This window comes from Tupaia chinensis, unplaced genomic scaffold, assembly GCF_000334495.1.
Source record: "Tupaia chinensis unplaced genomic scaffold, TupChi_1.0 Scaffold145528_1, whole genome shotgun sequence".
NCBI lineage: Eukaryota > Metazoa > Chordata > Mammalia > Scandentia > Tupaiidae > Tupaia > Tupaia belangeri.
The window spans coordinates 299316-307208 of record NW_006205385.1 but is presented as its reverse complement, the minus strand read 5'-3'; positions in this window follow the sequence as shown (position 1 = coordinate 307208).

Here is a 7893-nt window from a genome sequence, read left to right as displayed (position 1 = left end):
TGGATTTCAATGTAAACATATAAGCTTTAAAATATTCTACGGCTGTATTTGCAAAATGTTTTCAGAGTAGTTCCATTTATAGCCCTAGTCTCATATAATTTACATGTAGTTTTTTCAGAAAAAAAAATCTTTTGATGTGCAAATGTAAACAGCAAATTAGAATCAGAGGTTTACGCAAACAAACTGTTTCAAGACATATGTAAAAAAATAAGCAGAATTTGTGGAGGTAGATCACTTCTTTGCTTAAAATGCTTCAAGGGTTATCGCGTAACTTAGAGAATAAAATTCAGATGCTTTTACATTAGCATAAACTTCTTTCAAGATACATTCTTGTTCCTCTACTATGTTCCCAGTCATTCTGCACAAACTTACTTCACCTATTATGCTTTAGTAACAACAAACTGTTTCTAATTTCCCCTGCTTTATACTTGATGCTATTGCCCCATTTAGGAAAATCCTTCTCAACTTTCTTTATTTGGCTAACTCTTATTTAGTTTTTATGAAGAACATTTATGTTCCCATAAAACCTCCAGAGCATCTAAAGTTAGCTAAGGATGCCACACACCGCATGACAGGCCACACAGACCTGTATACATATAGATATATATATATTTTTTTCCCATTGGCTTACATTCATAGTAACTTTTATATGCCTGATATCCTTGGTTTCTATGCTCATCAAGATCAATCACCTATGTTTCTGGGTAACTTGTTAGCCTGACAGATAGTAGCACAATATAAATTAAATACTTGCTGAATGAAGTTATTCTTAGTTACTAGCATACGATGACTAGATTCAAAATTAGGTATTTTCCCAAAGAGAACCATCAGAGGTGATACATTCTAGGTAGTGAATCGCATTCATGAGAAGAGTAAGTTGAGCAGAGCCTTGAGAAGGATAACATGATACCAACTGCCAAGACAAAATTTCTAGCTTCACTGTTAATCTGGAGCTGACTGCCACAGACTCAGTTTTCAGTAGAGGGTGAAATGATTAATATAGGGACTGGGGATCCTTCTCTGAGCATCCATATTCCAAGTATATGCTTATGGCTCTTTCTTTTCTTTTTTAATTTAATTTAATTTAATTTATTTATTTATTGAAAGAGAATGTTACTATAGGGCACATGCATTTGCCAGAGAGAGACAGAAAGTGAGAGATCACCCCTGGTGGGATGGCCATGCCACAATCCCTTCTCCTCCATTATCCTCTCAGGATCTGGGGCATGAACGTACATGTACCCGGTATGAATTTGAGGCTTCTGGGTCTGGGACTTGAACCACAGTTGACCATGTGGGAGTCCAGAGATGTAACCATTAAGCCATCTGCTGGTCCCAACATATGGCTCTTTCTAAGTCCAGCAGATGGAAAAAGGGGAGGAATAGGGTCACAACAAATGTAATGTTTTATCTCTGCTTAAATTGGCTGATGTCCACATTTGCTTGGGAGCAGAGTCTGGTGAAAGGGTGTGATCAGGAAAGCACGGAGTCATTTGTGAGCAGAATGAAAATACAGGATAGAAGGAATTTAGCCAAGACTGACTGTAAAAAAGTACAGAGGTTAGCCCATTTAGGAAGCTCAGGAAGTTTAAGCTGGTACTCTAATACTTCTAAGGCCACTCAGCTTGATAGCTTTTCATTTTACAAAACACACTAATAAACATTATCTAATTTGAGCCCTACAGTCCTGTGGATTGGATTAAAAGAATTTTGAGCTGACTGTGACTTCAGAGCTTATCTTGTTTGAAGCTTTAAAATGCATTTGGCTGGAAAAGCATCTCAGATAAACATCTTATGTGGAAATATAAGGCACTGTTTGAAATAGGGGAGGAGGTTAAGAACCTGTTGATTATTATCCAAACTTCTCTCCCTCCCCCAGGTTACTTTGCCCCTGAGGGCTCTGATTCAGAATAGAGATTGACAATTACTGATCTAGTAACAAAATCTATTTTTTTTTTAGAGAGAGAGATTTTTGTTATAGGGCACATGCACTCGCTGGAGAGAGAAACAGAGCGCGACAGAGAGACAGAAAGAAAGAAATCACTCCCTGGGGGGGGGATGGTCATGCTACAATCCCTTCTCCTCCATTCTCTTTTTGGGATTTTAGGCACGTACCACATGCACCTGGCATGAGTTTTAAGCCACCGTGTCTGGGACTTGAACTGTGGTTAACTATGTGAGAGTCCAGCAATGTAACCATTACTTCATCTGTTGGTCCCCACAAAATCTAGGTTTTAAAGATGAAAAAATTTGAGGCCCCATGGGTGAGATGATTTGTTCACAATTCCACTAATAGTAACAGCCAAGCCAGAGATCCTTTTGAGTTGCAATGAATATGCAAGATAGAGCAATGTATTAGTAAGAACATTTTGTCAATGAAAACTCTAAGCCATGGTGCAATAATATGGTTGCCCAAGATCAAGAAACTATTAAATTCTTGGATCAGAATCAGAGCTCAGTTCTTTTGAAATGAATTATTATAGGCCCAGGGCCAGCAGGTGGTATGGAGGTTAAGGCACAGGACTGCCACATGACTGACCATGGTGTGAGTCCCAGACATGGTAGCTTGCTTTCTCACTTTCTTTCTCTCTCACTGTAAAATTAAAAAATAAAAATCGTAATAAATTAAAGTTAAATATATATTTTTTAGAGAGAGATTTTACCTATAGGGTGTGTATGCTCACCTGAGAGACAAAAAGTAAGAAATCACCCAACAAGGGAGATGGCCACACTACCATCCCTTGTCCTCCATTTTCCTCTTGGGATTTTAGGCATGCACACACATATGCCTGGTGTGAGTGTCGAGCCTCCAGGACCAGGACTCAAAACACAGCCATTCATGTGCCAGTCCAGCTACATAACAATTATGCCATCTGTTGGTCCCAATAAATAATTATTTTTAAAGACGTTATAGGCAAAACCATCCCGTTCCTATCTTCCTCCTCTGCCATTATCCCCGGAACCTGCATAGTGGCAGCCAGAGAGAAAACCAAAACCAGAGACTACCTTGGGACCTTCAGTGACTTTTGATAGTTCCAGGTGCCAACCCAACTATCTAACTCCCATCTCCCTACTCCGTCATTAGCCCCGGAACCTGCCGAACAGTAGCAAGTGAGAATAAAAGAATCCAGAGACTGCTTTAGACTGCTAGCTGCCTTTGCCCACTCAGGAACACATTCAGACTTCATAGTTTTCTGAAGTGTGTTGTGTACCACATGATCCCTACTTTCTTCTCAAGTTTACACCCTCAAGCTCAGACCCAGGTACATCTGTCCTCAAGATACTGGGAGACTATTGGAATATCCAGTTCCAATGACAATGGTTCGAGTTGCAGGGTGAGCATCAGGGGGATGGAGCTGCAGGGAGACCATGGCTCACTTCCTCCCACAGTCCTTTGAACTCTAAAAGAAATTAGGGAGAAATTAGGAAGAGATGTATAATTCATCAGATGACCAGAAACCATCACAGAGGCAGGAGAAATATAAGAAACCAAGAAAATATCTCTCCCTAAAGGGAAAAGAACAACTACTCATCATCCACAGACAGCACAATAGAACTCACAGAAATGTCAGATAAGCAATTTAGAATATTCTTGTGACAAAACTAAATGAGATGCAAGAGAACAGAGACAAGGAACCCTGGGGGATGCAAAAGAAGAGACAACAAACTCCAGGAGATGAGGAAGTCCTTCCAAGGGGTGAAATAAGATAAAATAGATAAGATAAAAAAGAATCAGATGAAACTGTTACAGATGACAGCTGTAATACAGGAAGTCAAAACCTCCCTCAAAAGTATAAAAGTGGATTAGATCATGCAGAAGATTGTATCTCAGATCTAGAAGACAAAAACCTCTGACCTAGAAAAAAACCACCAAAAAAAAAAAAAAAAGAAAAAGAAAACTCCCTCCTCCCAATGAAGATAATATACAGGAAATACTAGATACCATTAAGTGCTCAAACATCCAAATAATTGGTATCCCAGAAGGTGAAGAATCCAATAAGGGTATTGATAATCTGTTCTATGAAATACTGGAAGAAATAAAATAGGTAATCTATTCCAAGATATCCTACAGGCCTAGAGAAACATTCAAATATCCAGACCCAAGAAATTCAAAGGACCACAAATAGAAATAACCCAAGAAGATGTTCTCCACAGCACATCATAGCCAGACTGGCCAAAATTACAGATATAGATAAGATTCTAAAAATGGCAAGAGTGAAACATCATGTTACTTACAAAGATTATCCCCTTGAGCTAACATCAAACTGCTCAGTGAACATAGTATAAGCAAGGAAAATATGGGAAGACATATTTAACGTGTTAAAGAAAAGTAATTTCAACCAAGATTATGATACTCAGCAAGATTATACTTCAAATGGGAAGAAAAGATAAACACATTCTCAGATAAACCAAAGCCTAAAAGAATTTATCAACAGCAGATGAGCTATTCAAGAAGTACTGAAGGGAGTGCTATACCAGGAAAACTAAAGAGAGGCAGACAGAAATAAGAGAACAAAAAACAGCTAAACAAATGGCTAACATAATGGTAGGGACAAGTTTGGAAATATCAGTAATAATGTTGAATGTTAATAGATTAAATTCTGTGATCAAGAGACACAGACTTGCTGAATGGATAAAACAAACAAACAAACAAAACAGAAACTCTCTATCTGTTGCCCACAAGAAACACACCTCATGGAAAAAGACAACCAAAGACTAAAAAGTGAAGGGCTAGAAAAAAACTATTCCATGCAAATGGAAGCCAAAAAATGTCTGGAGTCATAATACTGATTTTAGACAAAATAGACTTTAAGACAAAAACTGTGAGAAGAGATAAAGAAGTGTATTATATAGTAGTAAAAGGGCTAATTTACCAAGAAGATATAATGATTATAAATATTTATGTATCCAATTCAGGAGCACTGAAATAAGTGATGGAAAACTGCTAGATCTAAAAGGAGAGAAAGACTTCAACACACTAATCGTTGGGGATCTCAACACCCTACTATCTCTTTTATGGAGATCATCTAGACAAAATTTAGCAAAGAGATACACATTTAGTCATTATATATGGCCAACTTATTTTTGACAAAGGGTACAAGACCATACATAGGAATTTTTTTTGTTTTTTGTTAGAGAGGTTTTTGCCATAGGGTATATGTACTCACTGGAGATACAGAAAAATAGAAATCAGCCCCACAGGGATGGACACACCACAATCCATTCTCCTCTCAGGATTTTGGGCATATGCATATGGAGTGTTTTAATCCTCCAGGTCCAGGCCTTGAACTTCAGTCAATTATGTGGGAGTCCAGCAACATAACCAATATGCCATCTGCTGATCCTGGTAGAACTTCTAAAAAAATTAAAGATAAGGACAGGTTTTTTTTTTTTTTTTTCTGAAAAGCAGGGAGGGATACATTCTGAGAAATATGTCACTAGGCACAAACGTCACAGCATGTATTTATATGAACCTCATTAGGTTAGCCTACTATGCACCTAGCCTATGTGGTACAGCCTAGTTTCCCTCAGCTACAAACCTGTATAGTGTTTTACTGCACTGACTATTGTAGGCAATGATAGCACAATGGTAAGAATTTGTGTACAAAAACATACCTATAGATAGAAAAGGCACAAAAAATATGGTAAAAGAGATAAAGATGGTACACATATATTTGAACCTATTATAGATAGAGCTTGCAAGACTAGAACTTGCCTGGTTGAATCAGTGAGTGAATGTGTGAATGTAAAAGTCTAAGACATTACCCTACATTTCTGTAGACTTTATGTACACTGAACAGTTAGCTTATCTAGATTTACTTTTTAAATATTTTTTCAATAATACATTAGTCTCACTATACGGTAACATTTTTACCTTTAACATTTTTAATTTTTAAAAAATCTTTTGACTTTTGAAATAACACTTGGATTAAAAACACATTGCATGACTGTATAAAAATATTTTTAGATTCTTAGGCAATGAGTTTATTCCCATTTTTAGCATTTTTAGTATTTTATTTTTAAGGGTTTTTTTTTTGATAAAAACTAAGATACATACATATTAGCCCAGGCCTACACAGGGTCTGAATTGTCAATATCACTTTAGTTATTTTTTTCCCTTTAAGAGAGATTTTTGCTATAGGGTACGTGTGCTCATCAGAGAAACAGAGAGATCAAGAGACAGAAAGTGAGAAATTCCTCCCTGGGGAGGAGGGGATGGTCACACTGCAATCCCTTCTCCTTTTGGGATTTTGGTATGTATGCACACATGCCCAGTGTGAGTTTCAAGTCATCGGGTTGGGGACTTGAACTGCAGTCACCTATATGGGAATCCAGCAATGTAACCATTACGCAATCGTATGCTCATCCTGTCAACATCATTTTTATGTCCACAACTTATCCTACCAAAAGGACCATAATGAACAAAACAACAGATCAGGCCAGCAGGTAGTGTGGTCATTAAGTTACTGGAACCCACATGGCCAACTTTGCAGTTAAGGTCTCAGACTCTGAGGTCTGAAAACACGCTGGTGCATATGCTTGTATGCCCAAAAGCCCAAGAGGAGAATGGAGGAGAAGGGATTGTGGTGTGACCATCCCACCTGGGGAGTGATTTCTCATTTCCCCTCTCTCTGGTTAGCATTCGTGCTCCATGGAAAAACATAAATAAAAATAAAAACAAATCAACAGAAAAAAATCCAAATCTAAAACAAACAAAATAAAAACATGAGATTAAATCAAGCATAAGAAAAAATGATGCAATCAAGGGACTCAATAGATAGGATATGTATGTTAGAGTAGCAGGGCCTACTGTTTAACAGTAAATTCACTTTTCATAAATAAGAGTATTAAAATAACAAAAATACAGCATAGTCAATATATAAATGACATTGTTATTTATTACCATTATAAATTATGTACTGTACATAATTGTGTGTGCTATACTTTAAAAAATATTTCCTTCATAGGTAAAGAGAGGGTCTTACCATGCCATGATCCTCTCAATAACTTCTCAGTGAGACCATGCCATGATCCTCTCTCTACAACTTCTCAATGAGCCGGCATCACAGGCATATATGGATATGCCTGGTATGTTCAGGTTAACCCAGGATACGAAACCAGACTTTTCAAGTGGCTTCAGCATCTCCCAGTGGCACCCTTCTGCATGTGCCACCATGGTGGGGCCTGTGCTATACTTTTATAGACCTGGAAGTACAGTAGGTTTGTTAACACCAGCATCACGACAAACCTGTGAGTAATGTATCACACTCTCACAGGAAGACTACAATATCACTAGGTGATAGAAGGTTTTCATCTCAATTATAATCTGACGGGACCAATGATGTACATTCACTCCATCATTGATGGGAAGATCACTATACAGTACATAAAATACATATTAATTAATTGATATAAAATCAAAGCATTTACACTGATAAATTAGCTACACAACATTAAATACTTTAGAACAAGTCCTACTCCCTTTCTCAGAGATAGCCACTGTTATTACCAGTTAAATCCATTATTCTTCAAAATGTTTTTTATCCATTTGCATATGTATATGAAAATTCAGTGCTGATGAAAAACTCTAAAACTTAGATCACTTTCTGTTATGAACTGTTGCCCATCAAGAGTATTTATTTTCCACAAGTCCCCCCCCACACACACACACACACATTGATTTGTGTTAAAACTTCCACGCAGACTTTGGAAAACACATAAAAAGAATAAAAACAAGGTGGCAAGGCTGAGATCAGCAATGAATCTTAGAACCTTTGTCTGAGCATGGGAAGAAAGAGAAGTCTTTTCAAGAGAACCACCAAGCCTATTCTTCTGTCCTCCAGAGAACAGCAGTGGGTCTGCCTGAGGCTGACAGAGGAAACACAGAAAAAA